This window comes from Bombina bombina, chromosome 3 (assembly GCF_027579735.1).
Source record: "Bombina bombina isolate aBomBom1 chromosome 3, aBomBom1.pri, whole genome shotgun sequence".
NCBI lineage: Eukaryota > Metazoa > Chordata > Amphibia > Anura > Bombinatoridae > Bombina > Bombina bombina.
Genome location: NC_069501.1, coordinates 1,132,855,210 through 1,132,882,475, shown reverse-complemented (window position 1 = coordinate 1,132,882,475; position 27,266 = coordinate 1,132,855,210).

Genomic DNA, 27,266 nt, shown 5'->3' with positions numbered 1-27,266 from the left:
ATGGCCAACGTAAGAAAGGCTGAAAGACGACCACCACTGAACAAGACACACAAGCTGAAACGTCAAGACTGGGCCAAGAAATATCTCAAGACTGATTTTTCTAAGGTTTTATGGACTGATGAAATGAGAGTGAGTCTTGATGGGCCAGATGGATGGGCCCGTGGCTGGATTGGTAAAGGGCAGAGAGCTCCAGTCCGACTCAGACGCCAGCAAGGTGGAGGTGGAGTACTGTTTTGGGCTAATATCATCAAAGATGAGCTTGTGGGGCCTTTTCGGGTTGAGGATGGAGTCAAGCTCAACTCCCAGTCCTACTGCCAGTTTCTTGAAGACACCTTCTTCAAGCAGTGGTACAGGAAGAAGTCTGCATCCTTCAAGAAAAACATGATTTTCATGCAGGACAATGCTCCATCACACGCGTCCAAGTACTCCACAGCGTGGCTGGCAAGAAAGGGTATAAAAGAAGAAAATCTAATGACATGGCCTCCTTGTTCACCTGATCTGAACCCCATTGAGAACCTGTGGTCCATCATCAAATGTGAGATTTACAAGGAGGGAAAACAGTACACCTCTCTGAACAGTGTCTGGGAGGCTGTGGTTGCTGCTGCACGCAATGTTGATGGTGAACAGATCAAAACACTGACAGAATCCATGGATGGCAGGCTTTTGAGTGTCCTTGCAAAGAAAGGTGGCTATATTGGTCACTGATTTGTTTTTGTTTTGTTTTTGAATGTCAGAAATGTATATTTGTGAATGTTGAGATGTTATATTGGTTTCACTGGTAAAAATAAATAATTGAAATGGGTATATATTTGTTTTTTGTTAAGTTGCCTAATAATTATGCACAGTAATAGTCACCTGCACACACAGATATCCCCCTAAAATAGCTATAACTAAAAACAAACTAAAAACTACTTCCAAAACTATTCAGCTTAGATATTAATGAGTTTTTTGGGTTCATTGAGAACATGGTTGTTGTTCAATAATAAAATTAATCCTCAAAAATACAACTTGCCTAATAATTCTGCACTCCCTGTATTAGATTATAAAAGATCACATTCAAGAAATGATCTAAACTACCCTTAAAGCAGTATGGGGCATTTTCCAGGAACAGGGAAAACTCTGCCCCCTTGTATCCATTGAGCTAAAGATGACATGTGTTTTCTTCCAGTAACAAGGTATCAATCTCTTTGCACTATTAAGCATATATTGTGGTATGTTATTTAATAAGACAGTTAACCCCTTAATGACCGCAGCACTTTTCCATTTTCTGTCCGTTTGGGACCAAGGCTATTTTTACATTTCTGCGGTGTTTGTGTTTAGCTGTAATTTTCCTCTTACTCATTTACTGTACCCACACATATTATATACCGTTTTTCTCGCCATTAAATGGACTTTCTAAAGATACCATTATTTTCATCATATCTTATAATTTACTATAAAAAAATTTATAAAATATGAGGAAAAAATTGAAAAAAAACACACTTTTTTAACTTTGACCCTCAAAATCTCCTACACTTCAACAACTACCAAAAAACTCCCATGCTAAATAGTTTCTAAATTTTGTCCTGAGTTTAGAAATACTCAATGTTTACATGTTCTTTGCTTTTTTTGCAAGTTATAGGGCAATAAGTACAAGTAGCACTTTGCTATTTCCAAAAAAATTTTAAAAAAATTAGCGATAGTTACATTGGAACACTGATATCTGTCAGGAATCCCTGATTAACCCTTCACATATATATATTTTTTAAAAGAACACAACCTAAGGTATTAAACATGGGGTATTTTGACTCTTTCCATGCAACTATTTTACCACCAATCTATGCCAAAGTTTGGAAAAAAAAAAAAAAGAGGTGATTTTTTGACAAAATAGCAATTCAAGAATACATTTACTGAGAACGTTAAGGGTTACTGCCAAATAACACCCCAATATGTCTTCAGCAGCATCTCCTGAGTACAGTGATACCACCCATGTATAGGTCTGTTGGGTTCTCTGGGGGCTAAAAGGCCTTATTTTTAGGGGGCGCATTCCAGTTTTTTAATTTGGAATTTTCACATCTGTCGTCATGCACCCATGTCCTATTTGGGACATTTCTGAAGCCGGACAATGCAAATTACCCCCATCAAACCATATATTTTTTAAAAGTAGACACCCTAGGGTATTTCAAATGCTGGTATTTTAACACTTTGCATGCACTAATTCAACCACCAGTCTTTGTCAAACTTTTGGGTAGTCATTTTGGTGTGTTATTTTTCACACGCATTGTACTTTAGGCATGGATTCTCAGTTCCTGTTATATGTTACTGACCAAAAACACCTCAATATGTGTTCAACAACAACTTCTGAGTACAGTGATACCCCCCATGTATAGGTGTGTCGGGTTCTCTGGGGTCTAAAAGGCCTTAATTTTAGGGGGCGCATTCCAGTTTTTCAACTTGGAATTTTCATATCTGTCATCATGCACCCATGTCCTATTTGGGACATTTCTGAAGCCGGCCAATGTAAATTACCCCCATCAAACCATATATTTTTGAAAAGTAGACACCCTAGGGTATTTCAAATGCTGGTATTTTAACACTTTCCATGCACTAATTCAACCACTAGTCTTTGTCAAACTTTTAGGTAGTCATTTTTTTGCATTATTTTTCACACACATTGTACTTTAGGCATATATTCTCAGTCCCTGTTATGTGTTACTGCCAAAAAAAACCTCAATATGTATTCAACAACATCTCCTGAGTACAGTGATACCCCCATGTATAGGTGTGTCGGGTTCTCTGGGGGCTAAAAGGCCTTAATTTTAGGGGGGGCATTCCAGTTTTTCAACTTGGAATTTTCACATCTGTCATCATGCACCCATGTCCTATTTGGGACATTTCTGAAGCCGGCCAATGTAAATTACCCCCATCAAACCATATATTTTTGAAAAGTAGACACCCTAGGGTATTTCAAATGCTGGTATTTTAACACTTTCCATGCACTAATTCAACCACTAGTCTTTGTCAAACTTTTATGTAGTCATTTTTTTGCATTATTTTTCACACACATTGTACTTTAGGCATATATTCTCAGTCCCTGTTATGTGTTACTGCCAAAAAAACCCTCAATATGTATTCAACAACATCTCCTGAGTACAGTGATACCCCCCATGTATAGGTGTGTCGGGTTCTCTGGGGACTAAAAGGCCTTAATTTTAGGGGGCGCATTCCAGTTTTTCAACTTGGAATTTTCACATCTGTCATCATGCACCCATGTCCTATTTGGGACATTTCTGAAGCCGGCCAATGTAAATTACCCCCATCAAACCATATATTTTTGAAAAGTAGACACCCTAGGGTATTTCAAATGCTGGTATTTTAACACTTTCCATGCACTAATTCAACCACTAGTCTTTGTCAAACTTTTAGGTAGTCATTTTTTTGCATTATTTTTCACACACATTGTACTTTAGGCATATATTCTCAGTCCCTGTTATGTGTTACTGCCAAAAAAACCCTCAATATGTATTCAACAACATCTCCTGAGTACAGTGATACCCCCCATGTATAGGTGTGTCGGGTTCTCTGGGGACTAAAAGGCCTTAATTTTAGGGGGCGCATTCCAGTTTTTCAACTTGGAATTTTCACATCTGTCATCATGCACCCATGTCCTATTTGGGACATTTCTGAAGCCGGCCAATGTAAATTACCCCCATCAAACCATATATTTTTGAAAAGTAGACACCCTAGGGTATTTCAAATGCTGGTATTTTAACACTTTCCATGCACTATTTCAACCACTAGTCTTTGTCAAACTTTTGGGTAGTCATTTTTTTTGTGTTATTTTTCACACACGTTGTACTTTAGGCATATATTCTCAGTCCCTGTTATGTGTTACTGCCAAAAAAAACCTCAATATGTATTCAACAACATCTCCTGAGTACAGTGATACCACCCATGTATAGGTGTGTTGGGTTCTCTGGGGGCTAAAAGGCCTTATTTTTAGGGGGCGCATTCCAGTTTTTCAACTTGGAATTTTCACATCCCATGCACCCATGTCCTATGTAGGACATTTCTGAAGCCGGCCAATGTAATTTACCCCCATCAAACCATATATTTTTGAAAAGTAGACACCCTAGGGTATTTCAAATGCTGGTATTTTAACACTTTCCATGCACTAATTCAACCACTAGTCTTTGTCAAACTTTTAGGTAGTCATTTTTTTGCATTATTTTTCACACACATTGTACTTTAGGCATATATTCTCAGTCCCTGTTATGTGTTACTGCCAAAAAAACCCTCAATATGTATTCAACAACATCTCCTGAGTACAGTGATACCCCCCATGTATAGGTGTGTCGGGTTCTCTGGGGACTAAAAGGCCTTAATTTTAGGGGGCGCATTCCAGTTTTTCAACTTGGAATTTTCACATCTGTCATCATGCACCCATGTCCTATTTGGGACATTTCTGAAGCCGGCCAATGTAAATTACCCCCATCAAACCATATATTTTTGAAAAGTAGACACCCTAGGGTATTTCAAATGCTGGTATTTTAACACTTTCCATGCACTATTTCAACCACTAGTCTTTGTCAAACTTTTGGGTAGTCATTTTTTTTGTGTTATTTTTCACACACGTTGTACTTTAGGCATATATTCTCAGTCCCTGTTATGTGTTACTGCCAAAAAAAACCTCAATATGTATTCAACAACATCTCCTGAGTACAGTGATACCACCCATGTATAGGTGTGTTGGGTTCTCTGGGGGCTAAAAGGCCTTATTTTTAGGGGGCGCATTCCAGTTTTTCAACTTGGAATTTTCACATCCCATGCACCCATGTCCTATGTAGGACATTTCTGAAGCCGGCCAATGTAATTTACCCCCATCAAACCATATATTTTTGAAAAGTAGACACCCTAGGGTATTTCAAATGCTGGTATTTTAACACTTTCCATGCACTAATTCTTTGTCAAACTATTAGGCAGTCATTTTTTGTGTGTTATTTTTCACACACATTGTACTTTAGACATGAATTCTCAGCTCCTGTTATGTGTTACTGCCAAAGAAGACCCCAATATGTGTTCACCAACATCTCCTGAGTACAGTGATACCACCTATGCATAAGTTTCTTGGCTTGTTCGGGGGGTGTAATGCCAAATGTCCAACATGCGTTTGTGATTTTTTTTTCACATTTAACATATTTTCTTTGCCTATTGTCTTTTTGGGGGTATTTTAACATACCCCAATTTATTTGTTTCCATGAATGTGCATATTTTTGAAATGTTGACACCCCAAGGTATTGTATATGGTGTGCTTTGATGCATTTGAAGTAACTGTTTTAGCTAAAAAAATTGGAGAAAGTGTATGGTGGCATTTTTTCAATTTTCATTTTTACACACACATTGCTTTTTGACTATGATTTAGGAGAGACTGTTGTAAGTTAGTGCAAAAAAATACTTCAGGTTGTTTTCTGCTAGGCACCCTGAGTACACCTATGCCCCCCATGCATAGGTTTGCCAGGATTTTGGGAAGGTTATGTTACAATTTTATGACTTGTGATTTTAGTTATTAAGTGAGAGTATTTCTTCTGATAGGCCTATCTTTAGTTTGGGGCCTATTGTAAACCCCACTTTTATTTATTGCCATGAATGTGCATATTTTTGAAATGTTGACACCCCAAGGTATTGTATATGGTGTGCTTTGATGCATTTGAAGTAACTGTTTTAGCTAAAAAAATTGGAGAAAGTGTATGGTGGCATTTTTTCAATTTTCATTTTTACACACACATTGCTTTTTGACTATGATTTAGGAGAGACTGTTGTAAGTTAGTGCAAAAAAAATACTACAGGTTGTTTTCTGCTAGGCACCCTGAGTACACCTATGTCCCCATGCATAGGTTTGACAGGGGTTTTTGTAAAAAAAAAAAAAAGAACAGCCCCATTTTAGAAAAAAAAATATATTAGTGAAATGTAAAAATCTGGCACATTAAAAGTAAAAAAATAACAAAAAATTTAACAGTAAACATAACAAAAAAAAAATAACAGCAAATTTATTTATTTTTTAAAAATTGACCATTGTATGGTACCGCTTGAAGCAGTCCCCAATGCAGAGTCCAGGCTGTCCAGGGCAATCAGGACAGTGATATACAGTGTCCCTTCTCTGCCCCCTCTTGGTACAGACTCTGCATTTTTTTTGTGGTCTCTGCTTTGCGGCAGTAGGGGGGATTTTAAAAATAAAATGAGTAGCCCCAACTCTGCTCTCTCCCATCACCGCCCGGGGAGCAGGTGCATCATGGTACAAAATCCCCGAAATGATCTGGAGCTGAAATTGTAAAAAAGTCAGTTTCATTCCGGGGTTTGCTTTTTTGAACAACAAAAAAGCGTTGTGGGTTGCAATCTGCATTAGGTAAATTGCAACCTTTTTGTACCAGGCCCTTGTCTTCCGCATAATTAGGTAGGGCTGCAGCAGCTGATCTGCCAGATCAACCCCACCCATATGTCTGTTATAAGACATGATGCACACTGGCTTCCTTATGATCTCAGCTCTGCCACGTACAGAGACCGCCACCGTCCTCTCTGTGTGGATGGTGGTAAGAAGGTATACATCCTTCTTGTCTCTGTACTTCAGTGCCAACAGCTCCTCTTGGCGCAGAGCAGAGGTCTCCCCCCTTCGTAGCCAGGTGCGTACAAGTTGTCCTGGGAAACCTTTGCGGTTCTTTTTAATAGTACCGCAAGCTACTGTATCAAAGCAATACAGTAGCTTGAACAAAAGGACACTTGTATAAAAATTGTCTAAGTACAAGTGATACCCTTTGTTCATTAGGGGTAATATCAGGTCCCAGACAATCTTGCCAGTGGTTCCCATATGTTCTGGGTAACCTGGAGGGTCAAGGTGGCTATCCTTTCCCTCATACACCCGGAAGGCCTGAGTATACCCAGTCTCGCTCTCACAGAGCTTATACACCTTTACCCCATACCTGGAGCGCTTGGAAGGAATATACTGCTTGAATCCCAGCCTTCCCTTATACTTCATCAGGGATTCATCAACGCATATATTCCTTCCAGGTGTATAAGCCTCTGCAAACCTGGCAGAAAAGTGGGTAATCAGGGGGCGGATTTTATACAGCCTGTCAAATTGGGGATGCTCCCTAGGGGGGCACAGGCTGTTGTCGCTGAAGTGCATGAAATGAAGAATCATTTCATATCTCTGCCTCGACATACTCTGGGAGAAAATGGGGGTAGAGCAGATGGGGCTACTGCTCCAGTAGGAGCGAACGGAGGGATTCTTTATGATGCCCATCAGCATAGTCAATGCCCAGAATTTTTTAAATTCTGGCACATTGATGGGGGCCCATTGCTGCTTTGCCAAATATGTTTCAGGCTTTGCAGCACGGTACTGATGGGCATATAAATTAGTTTGGGCGACAATGTTCCCCAATACATCATCACCCAGAAACACCTCCAGAAACTGTTGGGGGCTAAAACCTGCCACATCTATATTTATGCCAGCATTTGCTGTGAAGGGTGGGATATCTGGCCTCTGGAGATGAGGCGTTACCCACTCTTCAGCGGCAATGGCAGCAACACGCCTCCTTCTAGCAGGGGGGCTGGCAGGGGGGCTAGCAGGGGGGCTGGCAGGGGGGCTAGCAGCCACAGATACATCACTATCAGTTGAGACTGCATCTAATGATGTATCTGAGCATATGGCAGGGTCAAAATTAGGGTCTGAGTCAGACATAGAGGCATCTGACTCTGACGCAAGGATGGCATACGCCTCCTCAACACTATATCTTTTCTGTGACATTTTTGTATCTGTCACAGAAAACCAAAATTAATTAATTAACTAAATGGCCTTTGGGTTTTTTTTAAAAAAAGTACAGCTATGCTAATGCCAGTGATTTATAGCGATCACTGGCAAGCTAGGGGTTAAATACTCTTTAAATTAAATTAACTAAATGGCCTTTGGGTTTTTTTTAAAAAAAGTACAGCTATGCTAATGCCAGTGATTTATAGCGATCACTGGCAAGCTAGGGGTTAAATACTCTTTAAATTAAATTAACTAAATGGCCTTTGGGTTTTTTAAAAAAAAAGTACAGCTATGCTAATGCCAGTGATTTATAGCGATCACTGGCAAGCTAGGGGTTAAATACTCTTTAAATTAAATTAACTAAATGGCCTTTGGGTTTTTTTTAAAAAAAGTACAGCTATGCTAATGCCAGTGATTTATAGCGATCACTGGCAAGCTAGGGGTTAAATACTCTTTAAATCAAATTAAATTAGCTAAATGGCTCTGAAAGGAGCCTTTGGGTTTTTAAAAAATGACAACAACAAAAATTAACCCCTAAAAAAATGCACAGACAGCAAAAATGTAGAGCTATGCTAATGCCAGTGATTTATAGCGATCACTGGCAAGCTAGGGGTTAAATACTCTTTAAATTAAATTAAATTAGCTAAATGGCTCTGAAAGGAGCCTTTGGTTTTTTAAAAAATTACAACAACACAAATTAACCCCTAAAAAAATTCACAGACAGCAAAAAAGTACAGCTATGCTAATGCCAGTGATGTATAGCGATCACTGGCAAGCTAGGGGTTAAATACTATTTAAATTAAATTAAATTAGCTAAATGGCTCTGAAAGGAGCGTTTAGGTTTTTAAAAAATTACAACAACAAAAATTAACCCCTAAAAAATGCACAGACAGCAAAAAAGTACAGCTATGCTAATGCCAGTGATGTATAGCGATCACTGGCAAGCTAGGGGTTAAATAGTCTTTAAATTAAATTAAATTAGCTAAATGGCTCTGAAAGGAGCCTTTGAGTTTTTAAAAAAAAATACAACAACAAAAATTAACCCCTAAAAAAATGCACAGACAGCAAAAAAAAGTGCAGCTGTGCTACTGCCAGTGATTTATAGTGATCACTGGCAAGCTAGGGGTTAATGGCTCTGAAAAGAGCCTTTGGATTTTAAATTTTTTACCAAATAAAAGAAATAAATCTCTCTCTGCTAAAATACAGGTCTCTCTCTTTCTCCAACAAAATGGCAAGTGAGGAGAGGGAGGGAGATCCACACTGATCAGAGTCAATATTTACAAATATTGACATGATCAGACAAATGGGGTATTTTATTATTATTATTTATTTTTTCTAAGAAGGCTCAGATTGGGTGACCCTAGCTTGCCCCTATGGTGAGACAGGCTAGGGACACCCCCAGATGCCCCATGATGCACCGGGCATCGCCATTTTGGAAGCCTCATGGGGGAGGGGGGGGGGGGCGCTATATGTGGGGCTTTTTTATTTTATATTTTATTTTTTTTTTGACATTTTTTATTTTATTAATACACTAACTAAGTGCCTCGACCCACCGAGGCACTTAGCACACTAGCAGAGCATCGGAAGCGTGTCCGATCGCTTCCGATGCTCTGCTGCACTGCCGGGCTCCACGTGGAGCAAAACCGGAAGTGATCACTCAAGGGGGAGTGATCGCTCCGGTCCCGGCACTCCGTAACAGCACTGCAGGGATGCCCAGACATCGAGGCATCCCTGCAGTACTGTAATAGTGCCTGGAAGCGATCTTGATTGCTTCCAGCACTCACTTTAGCCGAGGACGTGCAGGGTACGTCGTCAGGCGTTAACTGCCTTTTTTTTTTCAGACGTACCCTGCACGTCCTCGGTCACTAAGGGGTTAAAGGGACACTGTACCTACATTTTTTCTTTCGTGATTCAGATAGAGCATAACATTTTAAGTAACTTTCTAATTTACTCCTATTATCAAATGTTCTTTATTCTCTTGGTATCTTTATTTGAAATGCAAAAATGTAAGTTTAGATGCCAGCCCATTTTTGGTGAACAAACTGGGTTGTCTTTGCTGATTCGTGGATAAATTCATCCACCAATTAAAAAGTGCTGTCCAGAGTTCTAAACGAAGAAAAAAGCTTAGATGCCTTCTTTTTCAAATAAAGATAGCAAGAGAACGAAGAAAAATTGATAATAGTAGTAAATTAGAAAGTTGCTTAAAATGTTATGCTCTATCTGAATCACGAAAGAAAAAAATTGGGTACAGTGTCCCTTTAATGGTTCTAGATGCAGTTCGGATCCTTTTAACTTGCTAATATAATTTCAGACTTAATCCTAGAATGGCTCAATCAGAGGACAGGATCACCAGATGTGTGAAAGTGTGCCCAACACTTCCCATTGTCTCCAACATTTGGATGATGCCATAGGATAGATGTTATGGATCCTTACAGGAGTGAGGTACCACCTTAATAAGAGTTTATAGTTAGGGGTCAATTTATCAAGCGGATTTCCCTCTGTCAAGTAGTATGTGGACTTGGACATTATAGGAGGTAGTAAAAACTGAGATTGCCACCATACAATGTAGATAGTTGTGCAGAAACAGCACATGTCATGGTATCTGTGGTTCTTCGTAGAAGATCTCATAAAATTAAGGCTAAAGGCTGAAGCAGCACTCAGTATGGCAACCAAACATGCTGCTACTTGAAGGTTTCTCCCATTAAAGACTATTTTATATCTAAAATGATGTATGGTGCAGAGAATGCCACCTTTGTATATCTAGTATAATGCAATTGACCTCTAGAGTGTAAGTGTCCATCTTTGTCTACTTTAACTATTGGAACTTATGCACTCTGAGAGCATTTCTCCTGGTGTGGAACAACAGTGTATTGTGGCATCCTTATGGTGAGTTTAATGACGGCCAAAGTGATTGTATAGTTATTTAACAGGCAATAAGGAGCTTTTTTCCTTCTGTCTCTCCCAAAACTTAGTAAAGTATAAAGACATCAGTATATAACAAAACAAGGGACAACCTTTAAACTGTAGTACAAAGCATTCCTATGCCTTCGATATATATGAATGCTGTGATTTTAAAGGAATTACTTTATAGCAGCATCATCTGTAGTGAAATATGCATTCATGTAAAGGTGTTTTCTGCCTATAGAAAGAGTATAGTTTTTTTTTGTTCTTTGATTGATTGACTTTTAATAACTTTCTCATGAGTAGCGGACCTAAACAACAGAGGACCCTGGTGCAGAACAGCACTTCATTACTGGCAGCTAGGTGAACACATCTAGATAGCCAATCACAAGAGACAAATATGTGCAGGCACCAATCAGCAGCAAGCTTCCACTAGTGTAGGATATGTGCATATTCTTTATCAAGAAGGGAAACCAAGAGAATGAAAATAGAAACTGAAAATGTGAAATGACATGCTCAATTTGAATCATGCAACATTCATTTTGACTTTCCTATCCCTTTAGGAATACCAGTTTGCTTGATGGGGATATTATTTGAGGCACATCTTCAATCGGTGGTATATTTTTACCTAGGCCAACTATGATTGGGTTTAGGGCACAAGGATTTAAATGTGAAACCATATTTTGATGTATAGTTCTATTATATGTCCCACTCACACTAATTTCCAAACATTGCTATTAATTGTATTACAAATCTATGATCCCTTGTTGTAAAGTGAGGTTGCACGGCTCATCCATGTATCCCTGCCTTCTGGTTGTGTGAAGTATGAGGCAAGCATGAGCTTAAATTATTAGAAAGGGCATGGGTTTGGGACAACAGCTTTCACAGTGCCTAGGGTAATACATACGTTAAACAACTATGGTCTGTAATCCTCAAAGAATATGAATGTGGCACATAAAATAATCATGTGTGTATTGTCAGGGTTTTTCCCCTGTTTTGTTTGCCATGTGCTGCTGGCAGCCATTTTACTCACCTCTATTCCTGACTATGGTGCATTGTGGGGGATGCTGCTCATTTCCTGCACTTCTTTTTATGGCCAGACTGGTGTGCATCATCCGTGTGAGACAGGATGCAGTCTCAGAATTGTGATGTTATCACTTATTATTTAAAGGGCCTCTGTTCAGTATGCTTTGCCTTTGCGTTGTCTCAGACCTGTTTGGGAGAGCTCCAGTGTATTACCTGGCTGCCTGACGTCCTTCCTGGTTCCTGATCCCTGGCTTGTTCCTGACTCTGCTGTTTTTCTTGTTCCTGATTCCGGCTCGTCTGACTATTCGCTTTGGCTCCTGACTTGGCTTGTCTGACTACCAGCTCTGGTTTTGACTCCTGGCTTGTTGTTTGACTTTTTATTATTTTTTTATATTAATAAAGGTGAGATTATTTTTGCATTTCTCTTCTGATTCCTGGCACCCTGACATTACGCAAAGGCCATGAATCCTGATGCTGCTAATTATCCACCTTTACCTGCCATAATTTTCAGGATGGATGTACAGGATCACCGCTTGGATCAATTTGCACTAGCCCTGCAAACCCTGCTGAATCGCACTGCACATTTGGACCAAAGTGTCCCGCAAGTTATGGCTGCTCCTGTTTCCACTGCTGCACCTATGCCTACCAGGAGCATGTCCGGTTCTGCACCTCTATGCCAGCGATATGGAGGCAATCCTATTCAGTGCAGAGGGTTTTTGAACCAGGTGGGCATTTACTTTGAGATGTTACCTCAGGCGTTTCCCTCTGACAAAGCTAAGGTGGGATTTCTCATCTCGTTACTCTCTGACACAGCTCTTGCCTGGGCTAATCCCTTGTGGGAGACTAATAAACCTGTGATTTCAAATTACCCTGAATTTGTGGCCTCCTTTCGAAGGGTATTTGATGTTCTGGCTCGCTCCTCCTCTGCTTCTACACGACTCATGTCCATTCAGCAAGGTACAAGATCAGTTGCTCAGTATGCTATTGAGTTCCGTACGCTTGTCACAGAGGTAGGTTGGAACAATGAAGCCCTTGTTGCCGCCTTCTTTCATGGGCTCTCTGATGCGATTAAAGACGAAGTTGCTGCCAGAGATTTACCAGAGGATCTCGGTGCCTTGGTGTCTTTTTTGATCCTAATTGACATCAGAATCAGAGAGAGGCCCTCTTTCAAGGAGCGCTTGCGGAAGCCTCCTGTTCCGTTGTCTCCTACGTGTTCATTCCCACCCATGCCTCCCTCTCCTCCCATGCCTCCTGGTCCCGAGTCACCAGGTACTGCTGAGCCGATGCAGTTGGGATTCACGCGTCTCTCCATGGCAGAGAGGGCCTTTAGGAGGAGGGAGGGGCTTTGCCTCTATTGTGGGTAACAGGGCCACCTTTTGAAGTCTTGTCCTACACGGCCGGGAAACGCTCACACCTAAGGTCCTGTCGGGGGCAGACCTTGGGTGGTTTATCCCCGGAACCGCTTAAGGAGAAACCTTTGGTCATGGTTGTCCTTTCCTGGGTGGACTCCTCCATAGTCACTCAGGCTCTTGTTGACTCCGGTGCTGCGGGCTATTTCATTGACAGCGCTTTTGTATTAAAGCACCCCATTCCTGTTTTGCCTTGGTCCGTTCCGCTTGCTATTGAGGCCATTGATGGCAGGCCCCTTCAGCCCTCACTCGTTACTCACAAAACTGCTCCGTTGTCCATGGCTGTTGGGGCTCTCCATTTTGAAACCCTCCAGTTCCAGGGGGTAAACTCTCTGCATTTTCCAGTTGTTCTGGGTTATCCCTGGCTCCAAAAGCACAATCCCAGTCTCGACTGGCGCAGGTCTGAAATTTTGACGTGGTCCCCGCAATGTATTTCCACTTGTCTTCGGAAACCAGTTAAAGTCTTGTGCACTTCTTCGGTATCTCAGTTGCCAGAGGAGTACCGAGAGTTCCTAGACATGTTTGACAAGGTGCGTGCCGGTACGTTGCCTCCTCACCGGTCTTACGATTGTGCCATAGACCTGCAACCCGGAGCCATTCCTCCTCGGGGCAGGGTGTACCCTCTGTCTGTTGTAGAGAATTGTGCTATGGAGGAGTATGTTGCCGATGCTCTGTTGCGGGGGATCATCCACAAATCCTGCTCTCCTGTAGGGGCTGGCTTCTTCTTTGTGAAGAAAAAGGGTGGCGAGTTAAGACCATGTATCGATTATAGGGGTCTTCATCGTCTTACCTTTAAGAATGCTTACCCTATTACGCTCATTACAGAACTCTTTGACCACCTCAAGGGAGCTATGGTCTTTACTAAACTTGATTTGAGAGGAGCGTACAATCTCGTTAGGATTAAGGAGGGTCACGAATGGAAAACAGCATTTAACACCAGAAGTGGGCTTTATGAGTATCTTGTAATGCCCTTTGGCCTATGCAATGCTCCTGGAATTTATTAATGATGTCCAATGAGATATGTTGCAACACTGTGTTGTGGTGTACTTAGACGACATCCTCATACACTCACTCACACTTGAGACTCATCGTTCTGATGTTACATGGGTTCTTCAGAGACTATGTGAGAACGACCTGTTTTGTAAACTCGAGAAATGTTTTGTAAACTCGAGAAATGTGAGTTCCATAAGACTCAAGTAACCTTCCTAGGTTATGTTATCTCCGTTGCAGGGTTCTCCATGGATCCTGACAAGTTATCTGCAGTTCTGCAGTGACCTCGCCCAGTTGGTCTTCGGTCTATTCAATGTTTTTTGGGGTTCGCCAATTACTATAGAAAGTTTATTAAAAACTTTTCTTCCTTGGTTAAACCTATCACAGACATGACCCGTAAAGAGAATGATCCAGTCCATTGGTCACCTACTGCCATTAAGGCCTTTGATATTCTTAAGACTGCCTTTGCTGCTGCTCCAGTCCTGGCTCATCCTAACCCTGTCCTGCCTTTCATTCTTGAGGTAAATGCGTCTGAGACTGGAGTAGGTGTCCTCTTGTCTCAACGTCCTACACCTGACGGTTCCTTGCATCTGTGTGATTTCTTCTCTAAGAAATTGTCTCCAGCGGAGTGCAATTATGAAATTTGCGACAGGGAATTACTGGCCATAATTTTGGCACTCAAGGAATGGAGGAATCTGCTCGAGGGTACTAGCGTGCCAGTGCTCATTCTTACTGACCACAAGAATTTAACTTCTATCTGTAGCAAAACGTTTGTCACCCCGACAGGCCAGATGGGCTCTATTTTTGTCTTGGTTTAATTATGTGGTCTCCTACCTGCCTGGTAGTAAGAATGTTAGGGCTGATGCCCTCTCTGGACAATTTTCACCTCTGTCCAAGGAGGAGTCTGTACCTACTCCTGTTATACCTCCTGACCATATTTTGACTACCATACGTTATAATTTGACTTCTCCCTTGGGGGAGGAGATCCTGGCTGCAGAAACCAATGCACCTCCTGAGAAACCTAGTGGTAAGTGTTTTGTTCCTGAGAATCTTCAAACTAAACTTTTGCACACTTACCACTATCCTAAAGTCGCAGGTCACCCAGGAAAGAACCAAATGATTTGGTCTGTCACTCGACAATTCTGGTGGCCAGGTCTTCGTTCTGATGTTGCTGCGTATGTTGCCTCCTGCTCAGTTTGTGCACAAAATAAGACTCCTCAACGTCTTACTGTGGGTCTTCTTCAATCTATTGCTAATGGTGAGTGTCCTTGGACACATCTTTCCATGGACTTCATTGTCGAGCTCCTTGTTTCCAATGGCAATAATGTTGTCCTTATGGTGGTTGACCGTTTTTCTAAAATGTCACATTGCATTCCCTTGATGAAGCTGCCTACCGCTCAGGAGCTTGCTTCAATTTCTGCCTGGGAGGTCTTCCATTTACATGGGTTACCCAAGGAGATAGTGTCGGACCGGGGTAGCCAGTTTGTCTCCAGATTTTGGCGTTCCTTTTTTGTTCAAATGGGGATCCAGCTTTCTTCTCCTCGGCATATCACCCTCAATCCAATGGGGCTGCAGAACGGTCTAATCAAGCTCTGGAACAGTTCCTCCATTGCTATGTCTCTGTGATATCCCTTTAAGGGCTATCCCCTCCCATCTCATGATCCTCCCTTTATTAGGCAAGTTCTATCAAACAGTCCTTGCCTGAAGATTGAAGTTAAACAACCACTTCTTGTTGCTCATACTTTTTTCCTATCAGGTCATATTATACTTCTGTCTACGCTTTTTACTACCTGAAGTCTTGGATTATTTCCCCTCCAGAGACCTACCATCATCCGGATCAGATTCATACGCATCCGGATCTACTTGCCTCCGTGTCCCGGAACTAAGCCGCACACACGCCACGCTGTTTCCTAACAGCGGTCACATCTCAGCTCTCCTCTCACAAACTGGTTACCGGTATCGTATGTTACATTATTGCACACTGCCTGTACTTGAAATAAGACTGTCTTATTTGTACTTGTAATCTATCTGAATTACCATTTGCCTAAACCGGATCAGTCTGAACTTATTATCCTGAGGTTATTTTGGTTAACTCCGCTATAGTGGATTATCAGACTTGCCACTTAAAGCTTCTATCAAGTTAACTATTAAACCTCTGCCTTCCTTTGCAAGATTGAATGACTGCTATTTGTACATATTTTAGTGTGATTGAGTGTGTGTGCGTGAAGATTGAAGGTTACTACTTTGAACTCAAGATTTGTATTAAGACTCATAACAAAGCGAATTCACTGCTTAACTCCTACAAGAGTTTCTAACTCCAACTGTATCTAGTCGTTTCACTTCAGTTAAAGATTTCATATAAAAGACTCACATTGTCTATTCAGGTAATTTTAAGTTGTAATTACTTGCTTAGTACAAAAAAGAGCAACATACCTTTATTTTAAAGGAAATATCTTTGAATCTAAACTGAGACATAACAGTCTCAGATCACCACAATAATTGGTCTGAACTGTTACCTTGGGCAGAGTTTGCTTGTAATAGTGCTATCAATGCTTCCTCCAAGTTATCCCCGTTCATAGCAAATTATGGGTTTCAACCATCCTTGTTGCCCGATTCATTCATGTCTCAGGGTATTCCGCCTTTGGAGGAGCATCTCCGGCAACTCCGTTCCACGTGGGTGCAGATTCAGGATTGCCTTCATCGTTCTATGCAGCTCCAAAAGTTCCAGGCTGATCGTAGGCGTCTGCCCGAGCCTTCCTACCAGGTTGGTGAGAGAGTTTGGCTGTCCTCCCACAACTTGAACCTTCGTGTGCCTTCCAATAAATCAGCTCCCCGTTATGTTGGCCTTCGAATACTCCGACGGGTTAATCCTGTGGCCTACACTCTTGACCTCCCTCCTGCTATGCGCATCTCCAATGTTTTTCATGTCTCCCTCTTGAAACCATTGGTTTGTAATCGGTTTACCACTGTGTTGCCTCGTCCCCGTCCTATCTTTGTTGACAAACATGAGGAGTATGAGGTCAGCAGCATTATTGACTCTCGTATGTCCAGGGGCCGTGTACAGTATTTGGTTCACTAGAGGGGCTATGGTCCGGAGGAGCGTTCTTGGTTTACTTCCTCTGATGTTCATGCTCCCACCCTCCTCCGTGCCTTCCATGCCCATTTCCCCAATAAGCCTTTTGTCCTCCCGCGGGGAGGGGTTGTTGAGGGGAGGGTACTGTCAGGGTTTTTCCCCTGTTGTGTTTGCCATGTGCTGCTGGCAGCTATTTTACTCACCTCTATTCATGACTGTGGTGCATTGTGGGGGATGCTGCTCATTTCCTGCACTTCCTTTTATGGCCAGACTGGTCTGCATCATCCGTGTGAGACAGGATGCAGTCTCAGAATTGTTATGTTATCACTTATTATTTAAAGGGCCTCTGTTCAGTATGCTTTGCGTTGTCTCAGACCTGTTTGTGAGATCTCCTGTGTATTACCTGGCTGCCTAATGTCCTTCCTGGTTCCTGATCCCTGGCTTGTTCCTGACTCTGCTGTTTTCCTTGTTCCTGATTCTGGCTCGTCTGACTATTGGCTTTGGCTCCTGACTCGGCTCGTCTGACTACCAGCTCTGGTTTTGACTCCTGGCTTGTTATTTAACTTGTGGACTTATTATTATTTTTTGCTATTAATAAAGGTGTGATTATTTTTGCACTTCTCCTATCAGTCTGATTCCTGGCACCCTGACTTGTATATAAATATATAATAAGCTTTGTATTAGAAACAAATTTGAGTCTGTTTCATGAACCTTAATAAATTTAAGGATGAGGGAAGACTATGCAGTGTAGAGTATTGTATTGTTCTCCTACTGCACATTTATGAGCCACATTGTATGCTTTTACCACATCTATATGGACAGTGTTGTGATTCATTAGCAATGTTTAGTAAGAAAATAGGGAAAACTTATTAAACGTGCTTCTACAAAGCTATTCATTGCAAAATGTGTCTTAGATAAAAAGCAAAATTTCCATGCCGTTTCCATCCTTTAAAAGCCACATGCTTTCCTGACGCTAGGATTCCAAAGAATCCTGTGTTGCAGATAACTAAAATAAAGAACGGCTGAATCAAATTAAAACCATTTTATATAAATAAAAAACATCTAATGAACGGGACTTACTATTTTCTTCATTTAAGTATTCTTTAATAAATTATTTTAAAATAGTTTTATTCCAATAGCAATTATTTTCAATTAATGAAAAATGTATTAAAGGGATGGTGTACTATAAAATGTTATATTCTTTTATGTGTTCCCAATGATCATTTTTTACCTGCTGGAGTGTATGAAACTGTTTAACAAATAACTACTTACCTTTTTTGTGATTTGGAACCTCTACATATACTGAAAATGTTAATACTGCAGTATTGGCTAAATGAAAGCTATGTAAACAAAAGGCATTAGAGAACTATCAACTCTCTAGTGGGAGAGAAAAATCTCAGGGTTATCTTTAAAGGGACAGTCTAGTCCAAAATAAACTTTCATAATTCATATAGGGCATGTCATTTTAAACAAATTTCCAATTTACTTTTTGTTCTCTTGGTATTCTTAGTTGAAAGCTAAACCTAGGAGGTTCATATGCTAATTTCTTAGACCTTGAAGTCCGCCTCTTATCTGAATGCATTTTGACAGTTTTTCACCACTAGAGGGCTTTAGTTCATATGTGTCATATAGATAACATTGTGCTCAAGCACATGGAGTTACTTAGGAGTCAGCACTGATTGGCTAAAATGCAAGTCTGTCAAAAGAACTGAAATAAGGGGGCAGTTTGTAGAGGCATAGATACAAGGTAATCACAGAGGTAAAACGTGTATTATTAAAACTGTGTTGGTTATGCAAAAACATAATTTATGCTTACCTGATAAATTTATTTCTCTTGTAGTGTATCCAGTCCACGGATCATCCATTACTTGTGGGATTTTCTCCTTCCCAACAGGAAGTTGCAAGAGGATCACCCACAGCAGAGCTGCTATATAGCTCCTCCCCTCACTGCCATATCCAGTCATTCGACCGAAACAAGACGAGAAAGGAGAAACCATAGGGTGCAGTGGTGACTGTAGTTTAATTAAAATTTAGACCTGCCTTAAAAGGACAGGGCGGGCCGTGGACTGGATACACTACAAGATAAATAAATTTATCAGGTAAGCATAAATTATGTTTTCTCTTGTTAAGTGTATCCAGTCCACGGATCATCCATTACTTGTGGGATACCAATACCAAAGCTAAAGTACACGGATGATGGGAGGGACAAGGCAGGAACTTAAACGGAAGGAACCACTGCCTGTAGAACCTTTCTCCCAAAAACAGCCTCCGAAGAAGCAAAAGTGTCAAATTTGTAAAATTTTGAAAAGGTGTGAAGCGAAGACCAAGTTGCAGCCTTGCAAATCTGTTCAACAGAGGCCTCATTTTTAAAGGCCCAGGTGGAAGTCACAGCTCTAGTAGAATGAGCTGTAATCCTTTCAGGGGGCTGCTGTCCAGCAGTCTCATAGGCTAAGCGTATTATGCTCCGAAGACAAAAGGAGAGAGAGGTTGCCGAAGCTTTTTGACCTCTCCTCTGTCCAGAGTAAACGACAAACAGGGCAGATGTTTGACGAAAATCTTTAGTAGCCTGTAAGTAAAACTTCAAGGCACGGACTACGTCCAGATTATGCAAAAGACGTTCCTTCTTTGAAGAAGGATTACGACACAATGATGGAACAACAATCTCTTGATTGATATTCCTGTTAGAAACCACCTTAGGTAAAAACCCAGGTTTGGTACGCAGAACTACCTTGTCTGAATGAAAAATCAGATAAGGAGAATCACAATGTAAGGCAGATAACTCAGAGACTCTTCAAGCTGAGGAAATAGCCATCAAAAACAGAACTTTCCAAGATAAAAGTTTAATATCAATGGAATGAAGGGGTTCAAACGGAACTCCCTGAAGAACTTTAAGAACCAAGTTTAAGCTCCACGGGGGAGCAACAGTTTTAAACACAGGCTTAATCCTAACCAAAGCCTGACAAAATGCCTGGACGTCTGGAACTTCTGCCAGACGCTTGTGCAAAAGAATAGACAGAGCAGAGATCTGTCCTTTTAAAGAACTAGCTGATAAGCCTTTGTCCGAACCGTCTTGGAGAAAGGACAATATCCTAGGAATCCTAACCTTACTCCATGAGTAACTCTTGGATTCACACCAATAAAGATATTTACGCCATATCTTATAGTAGATTTTCCTGGTGACAGGCTTCCGAGCCTGTATTAAGGTATCAATGACTGACTCGGAGAAGCCACGCCTTGATAGAATCAAGGTTCAATCTCCATGCAGTCAGTCTCAGAGAAATTAGATTTGGATGATTGAAAGGACCTTGTATTAGAAGGTCCTGCCTCAGAGGCAGAGTCCATGGTGGAAGAGATGACATGTCCACTAGGTCTGCATACCAGGTCCTGCGTGGCCACGCAGGCGCTATCAGAATCACCGATGCTCTCTCCTGTTTGATTTTGGCAATCAGTCGAGGGAGCAGAGGAAACGGTGGAAACACATAGGCCAGGTTGAAGAACCAAGGAGCTGCTAGAGCATCTATCAGCGTTGCTCCCGGGTCCCTGGACCTGGATCCGTAACAAGGAAGCTTGGCGTTCTGGCGAGACGCCATGAGATCCAGTTCTGGTTTGCCCCAACGATGGACCAGTTGAGCAAACACCTCCGGATGGAGTTCCCACTCCCCCGGATGAAAAGTCTGACGACTTAGAAAATCCGCCTCCCAGTTCTCTACGCCTGGGATGTGGATCGCTGACAGGTGGCAAGAGTGAGACTCTGCCCAGCGAATTATCATTGAGACTTCTAACATCGCTAGGGAACTCCTGGTTCCCCCTTGATGGTTGATGTAAGCCACAGTCGTGATGTTGTCCGACTGAAATCTGATGAACCTCAGTGTTGCTAACTGAGGCCAAGCTAGAAGAGCCTTGAATATTGCTCTTTACTCCAGAATATTTATTGGGAGGAGTTTCTCCTCCTGAGTCCACGATCCCTGAGCCTTCAGGGAGTTCCAGACTGCACCCCAACCTAGAAGGCTGGCATCTGTTGTTACAATCATCCAATCTGGCCTGTGAAAGGTCATACCCTTGGACAGATGGACCCGAGAAAGCCACCAGAGAAGAGAATCTCTGGTCTCTTGATCCAGATTTAGTAGGGGGGACAAATCTGAGTAATCCCCATTCCACTGACTTAGCATGCATAATTGCAGTGGTCTGAGATGCAGGCGCGCAAATGGCACTATGTCCATTGCCGCTACCATTAAGCCGATTACTTCCATGCACTGAGCCACTGACGGGCGTGGAATGGAATGAAGGACACGGCAAGCATTTAGAAGTTTTGATAACCTGGACTCCGTCAGGTAAATTTTCATCTCTACAGAATCTATAAGAGTCCCTAGGAAGGAGACTCTTGTGAGTGGTGATAGAGAACTCTTTTCCACGTTCACTTTCCACCCATGCGACCTCAGAATTGCCAGAACTATCTCTGTATGAGACTTGGCAATTTGAAAGCTTGACGCCTGTATCAGGATGTCGTCTAGATACGGAGCCACCACTATGCCTCGCGGTCTTAGAACGGCCAGAAGTGAGCCCAGAACCTTTGTAAAAATTCTCGGGGCAGTGGCCAACCCGAAGGGAAGAGCTACAAATTGGTAATGCCTGTCTAGAAAGGCAAACCTTAGGAACCGATGATGATCTTTGTGAATCGGTATGTGAAGGTAGGCATCCTTTAAGTCCACTGTGGTCATGTACTGACCCTCTTGGATCATGGGTAGGATGGTCCGAATAGTTTCCATTTTGAATGATGGAACTCTGAGGAATTTGTTTAAGATCTTTAGATCCAAGATTGGTCTGAAGGTTCCCTCTTTCTTGGGAACCACAAACAGATTTGAATAAAATCCCTGTCCTTGTTCCATCCACGGAACTGGATGGATCACTCCCATTACTAGGAGGTCTTGCACACAGCTTAGGAATGCCTCTTTCTTTATCTGGTTTGCTGATAACCTTGAAAGATGAAATCTCCCTTGTGGAGGAGAAGCTTTGAAGTCCAGAAGATATCCCTGAGATATGATCTCCAACGCCCAGGGATCCTGAACATCTCTTGCCCATGCCTGGTGAAGAGAGAAAGTCTGCCCCCCACTAGATCCGTTTCCGGATAGGGGGCCGTTCCTTCATGCTGTCTTGGGGGCAGCAGCAGGCTTTCTGGCCTGCTTGCCCTTGTTCCAGGACTGGTTAGGTTTCCAGGCCTGTCTGGAATGAGCAACAGTTCCCTCTTGTTTTGAAGCGGAGGAAGTTGATGCTGCTCCTGCCTTGAAATTTCGAAAGGCACGAAAATTAGACTGTTTGGCCTTTGATTTGGCCCTGTCCTGAGGAAGGGTATGACCCTTGCCTCCAGTAATGTCAGCAATAATTTCCTTCAAGCCAGGCCCGAATAAGGTCTGCCCCTTGAAAGGAATGTTGAGTAATTTAGACTTTGAAGTCACATGAGCTGACCAGGATTTAAGCCATAGCGCCCTACGCGCCTGGATGGCGAATCCGGAATTCTTAGCCGTTAGTTTAGTCAAATGAACAATGGCATCAGAAACAAATGACTTAGCTAGCTTAAGCGTTCTAAGCTTGTCAATAATTTCATTCAATAGAGCTGTCTGGATGGCCTCTTCCAGGGCCTCAAACCAGAATGCCGCCGCAGCAGTGACAGGCGCAATGCATGCAAGGGGCTGTAAAATAAAAACTTGTTGAATAAACATTTTCTTAAGGTAACCCTCCAATTTTTTATCCATTGGATCTGAAAAAGCACAACTGTCCTCAACCGGGATAGTGGTACGCTTTGCTAAAAGTAGAAACTGCTCCCTCCACCTTAGGGACCGTCTGCCATAAGTCCCGTGTAGTGGCGTCTATTGGAAACATTTTTCTAAATATAGGAGGTGGGGAAAAGGGCACACCGGGTCTATCCCACTCCTTGCTAATAATTTCTGTAAGCCTTTTAGGTATAGGAAAAACGTCAGTACACACCGGCACCGCATAGCCTGCACAATTTCTCTGGAATTGCAACTGTGTTACAGTCATTCAGAGCAGCTAATACCTCCCCAAGCAATACACGGAGGTTCTCAAGCTTAAATTTAAAATTAGAAATCTCTGAATCAGGTTTCCCCGAGTCGGAGATGTCACCCACAGACTGAAGCTCTCCGTCCTCATGTTCTGCATACTGTGACGCAGTATCAGACATGGCTCTAACAGCATTTGCGCGCTCTGTATCTCTCCTAACCCCAGAGCTATCACGCTTGCCTCTTAATTCAGGCAATCTAGATAATACCTCTGACAGGGTATTATTCATGATTGCAGCCATGTCCTGCAAGGTAATGGCTATGGGCATCCCTGATGTAATTGGCGCCATATTAGCGTGCGTCCCCTGAGCGGGAGGCGAAGGGTCTGACACGTGGGGAGAGTTAGTCGGCATAACTTCCCCCTCGACAGAACCCTCTGGTGATAATTCTTTTATAGATAAAGACTGATCTTTACTGTTTAAGGTGAAATCAATACATTTAGTACACATTCTCCTATGGGGCTCCACCATGGCTTTCAAACATAATGAACAAGTAGGTTCCTCTGTGTCAGACATGTTTAAACAGACTAGCAATGAGACTAGCAAGCTTGGAAAACACTTTAAAACAAGTTTACAAGCAATGCAAAAAACGTTACTGCGCCTTTAAGAAACACAAATTTTCCCAAATTTTGAAATAACATTGAAAAAATGCAGTTACACTAACAAAATTTTTACAGTGTATGTAATAAGTTAGCAGAGCATTGCACCCACTTGCAAATGGATGATTAACCCCTTAATACCAAAAACGGAATAACAAATGACAAAAACGCTCTACTGTGGCTTTTTACCTCCCTCAATATGACTTTTGAAGCCTTTTGAGCCCTTCAGAGAAGTCCTGGATCATGCAGGAAGAAGCTGGATGTCTGTGTCTGTAATTTTTGCTGTGCAAAAAAACGCTAAAATAGGCCCCTCCCACTCATATTACAACAGTGGGAAGCCTCAGGGAACTGTTTCTAGGCAAAATTCAAGCCAGCCATGTGGAAAAAACTAGGCCCCAATAAGTTTTATCACCAAACATATGTAAAAAACGATTAAACATGCCAGCAAACGTTTTAAAATACACTTTTATAAGAGTATGTATCTCTATTAATAAGCCTGATACCAGTCGCTATCACTGCATTTAAGGCTTTACTTACATTACTTCGGTATCAGCAGCATTTTCTAGCAAATTCCATCCCTAGAAAAATATTTTAACTGCACATACCTTATTACAGGAAAACCTGCACGCTATTCCCCCTCTGAAGTTACCTCACTTCTCAGAATATGTGAGAACAGCAAAGGATCTTAGTTACTTCTGCTAAGATCATAGAAAACGCAGGCAGATTCTTCTTCTAAATACTGCCTGAGATAAACAGTACACTCCGGTACCATTTAAAAATAACAAACTTTTGATTGAAGAAATAAACTAAGTATAAAACACCACAGTCCTCTTACGACCTCCATCTTAGTTGAGAGTTGCAAGAGAATGACTGGATATGGCAGTGAGGGGAGGAGCTATATAGCAGCTCTGCTGTGGGTGATCCTCTTGCAACTTCCTGTTGGGAAGGAGAATATCCCACAAGTAATGGATGATCCGTGGACTGGATACACTTAACAAGAGAAACTAGGGAATGGGTAATAAAGGGATTATTTATTTTTTAAAACAATAGCAATTCTGGTGGAGACGGTCCCTTTAAAGGGACAGTATGCCGTACAATTGTTTTCCCTTAATATGTTTCTAATTACTTTTTTTACCAGCTGCAGAGTATAACATGTATGAGAATTTGCTTTTTAAGGTTTATTTGTGTATATAAAACAGCTGATTTTGTGTTTTGAAGCCACAACCTAATAAAATGGATTGAGCTTGTAGGTATAATCAGATCTCATTACTTTATCACATTGTGTACACATACCTGCTTATCTCATATCTGTCCATAAACCAAAGACCAATACTTAGAGAGAACAATGGAACATTTTATTACCTTATCTCTTCTAAACCCCACTGGGAGTGTAATTTCTTCTGCTGGTTGTGTTTACACAGCTTATCTATAGCTTGGACCTAAGGCCAGAAACTTTCAGAATAGGTGGGGATACCACTGGCTAAATCAACTATTTCAAATGCCAATATAAGGGTAAAGGAAATACTTGTACATAATTTAATACACTCTAGCAGGTAAAGTGGATTATTGGCAACAAATTAAAGGGGAGAGCATTTTTCAGTAAACCGTACCTTTAAAGGGACAGTCTACACCAGAATTTTTATTGTTTTAAAAGATAGATAATCCCTTTATTACCCATTTCCCAGTTTTGCATAACCAACACAGTTATAATAATATACTTTTAACCTCTGTGATTATCTTGTATCTAAGCCTCTGCAAACTGCCCCTTTCTTCAGTTCTTTTGACAGACTTGCAGTCTAGCTAATCAGTGCCTGCTCCCAGATAACTTCTTGTGCACGAGCTCAGTGTTATCTATATGAAATAAGTGAACTAACACCCTCTAGTGGTGAAAACTGTTAAAATGCAATCTGAAAGATGTGGGCTTCAAGGTCTAAGAAATTAGCATATGAACCTCCTAGGTTAAGCTTTCAACTAAGAATACCAAGAGAACAAAGCAAAATTGGTGATAAAAGTAAATTGGAAAATTGTTTAAAATTAAATGCTCTATCTGAATCATGAAAGTTTATTTTGGCCTAGACTGTCCCTTTAAATTCAATTACATTTTATTGCTACACCGAGGACACTGACCCTTTAAGTAGAATGAACAATATGTTTCATAATGCTATTTTAGTTTTAATCTTTAGTTTATACAATACCTTTTTATTATATCTTACTGCTGCATAAAGATGATGTTATATCCATGTAAGGAATTTAAATTAAAAACATATATTTTATAAAGAAAATGTGGTCTTTTCATTTTCTCCATTGGAAAGAAAGGAAAATACCAATAAATGCTGTGAAATGTGGAATATGTGGTATAATGATAATACATGCCTTTCATTTTATATTTTTAGTCACATTGTATACAATCTCAGGTTTGAATTACAGCTAGATTAAAGAAATCAGAGGCAAGTCATATTGGAAATTACATTTGCTTCTCATTAAATGGTAATTATTGAAAAATGTACTATATCCGTGCTGAGGTTAGAATGCTGTGTTGTTAAAATAACTTGGTTTTGCTTCCCATACTGCTACTGAGAGTAAATTAATGAAATTTGTAGACAGAAAATAAAACTGATGTAAAGCGTAATTATTATAGTCTATAAATGTGTGATTAATCTGAATACTACATACCTCACAATATTCTATTATTTGAGACCAAGAATATATTTTTTTTCATAGACAACCCAAGGTCTAGGCCAAATGCGATCATAAAATAAAATTGTTAACTTTTTCACAAACTTTGGGTTTCTCACTGAAATGATTTACACACAACTACTGCAGTCATAAGACAAATGGTTGTAAAAGGTTCTCTGGAGTCCCGTTTGTTCAGAAATAGCAGATATGCATGTCAATTAGTAGGCTGCTAATTGCAACTGCGCACAACACTTCTGAAATTCCTGGCAGTGTAGGGGTTAATTAGTTAGCTGGAAAGGGTAATAGTACTTTAATGCAGGGATTAACCCCCACACCCACACTTCTGACCACCATCTTAGGTACTGGCACACAGTCTGCCAGTATTCAGTTTTAGGGTTTTCCTTTTTTTTTTTTTATAAATTAATTATATGTATATATTTTATGCAGTTTAAGAGCCTCCTTGCCCTCCCACCTCCCTGAGATCCCTCCTAAAACAGCTCTATAACCATCCCCCTCCCAATGTGTCTGCCATTTTAGATACTGACAGGTATCTAATTGGTTTATTTTTTGGGGGGGTTCAAAATGTATTTATTATTTTATATTTTTTCTGTATTGTACCGCCCCCCCCCCCTCTGATCACAAATGAACAGTCCCACCCCATCCTGATTCCCCATTTTTCTGTAGTGTAGCATCCCTTTCCTCCCTCTCCCATCCACACTTAATTTTCTGTATGTAG